Genomic DNA, 1,587 nt, shown 5'->3' on the forward strand with positions numbered 1-1,587 from the left:
GGCTGCTTCCCTTACCCGGGAGAAGGGGACTTTTGTCCCCTTCTCCTGAGGCGCTGCCTATGGTAGTCCGAGGCGCACAGGATCTGGCAGCAGTCGTTCTCTGTGCCGCTGAGACTGGGCGCCCCAGGCAGCTCAGGATTGGGCTGTGAATTAAAGTAAAACAAATAATTAAATGAGGGGAAGCCAGCCCTGTTCGACCAAGTGAATGTTCTCTGTAGCCTGCCTGCAATAACACCCACCCTCCAAAAAAGAATCATTAAGATTTTCACCCCTATCCAGCAACTGTTACCCTGCACATGCTGGATCTCGTCTGATCTCAGAAGCTAAGCAGGGTCAGGCCTGGTTAGTACTTGGATGGGAGACTGCCTGGGAATACCGGGTGCTGTAGGCTTATACCATAGTCTTTTGAGACTGAAGGTTGCCAACCAACCAGTACCCAGTTCAATTTAAGTTCTTACATTTCAAGCATATCACTATCAGGACCCACTTGGCTTTACAAGTCTGAGAGCCCAATCCTATGTCTGTCTACTCAGAAGTAAGTCCCATTATAGTCAGTGGGGGAAAGTGTGGATAGGATTGCAGCCAAAAACAGAAAAAAATTCACCTTACCCTGTCAAGCCTCTGTTTCATTCTTTTTATGGGGGGGGGGGCTGCCTTCTGGAGCATTTGTTGAGCTCCAGTTGCATCAAATCAGGACCATTGTGGTGGCCTCATATTTCCGTTTGCCTGACCTGCCAAGGAGCCAAGGTGCATTTGCTTACTCATGAGTAAACGTGACCATGTGGCTTAGTTTTGCTTTCCATAGGGATCAATACATTTGCCAGCTTGGAGGGAGGGACCTCCTTCTCAGGTGTTTTTTGGGGGCTACATTGATTGGATCAGGACCATTCTGGTGTTGTTGGATTCCTCTCAGCCTGCCCTTTCCAACAGACTAAGGCAAGTTTGCCTAATTGCAAGTAAATGTGCAATACGGCTTGGTTTCACTTTCCATTGGGCTCCATGCATTTTTTGTTTTATACTTATCAATAACTTTTGATAGAAAGGAGATATTTCACTCCTTTTTTTGATTGCATTCTGCTGGAAATTCTGTATCCAACGGTATACAACATGATGGGGTTACTCCTAACCACCGTGATTTTAGTGCGTCACCCCCCAGTGCGCGTCACCCCTAATTGCGCGTCACCTGGTGTAGCCCACACCACCTGCACCCCCTAGCAATGCCACTGTGAGGTATCATACCTTAAATGGTCTATTAGATATTCTAAAATACATTTTCAAGCACAGGGAAAAATATTATCTATATATCAATTATCTACTCATCGAATCCATAATTCATTAGACCCATTTTCCCCTTTGAGTGCAGGAAGTCCATGAATGGTTTCCAATTGTCCATAAAAGTCTTTACTGACTTCTTTTTAAGGAAAATTGTGAGTTTATCCATTTCAGCAAGGTCCAATATCATTACCCCCCATTCCTCAACTGAACTTCTATAAAACCTTCCGGTATTGAGCATACAATATTCTTGCAGCAGTTGTCATATATATAAATATAATTTCAAAAACTTTCTGAATTGCATCATTGAGTATT

The 1,587-nt window shown here is 44.3% G+C and overlaps 1 pseudogene; it reads left to right on the plus strand.

The window, feature by feature from the left end:
- Positions 1-274: 274 nt before the first annotated feature.
- LOC136650069 (5S ribosomal RNA) lies at positions 275-391 on the plus strand (annotated as a pseudogene).
- Positions 392-1,587: the final 1,196 nt, after the last annotated feature.

This window comes from Tiliqua scincoides, chromosome 4 (genome assembly GCF_035046505.1).
Source record: "Tiliqua scincoides isolate rTilSci1 chromosome 4, rTilSci1.hap2, whole genome shotgun sequence".
In the NCBI taxonomy this organism is placed as follows: Eukaryota; Metazoa; Chordata; class Lepidosauria; order Squamata; family Scincidae; genus Tiliqua; species Tiliqua scincoides.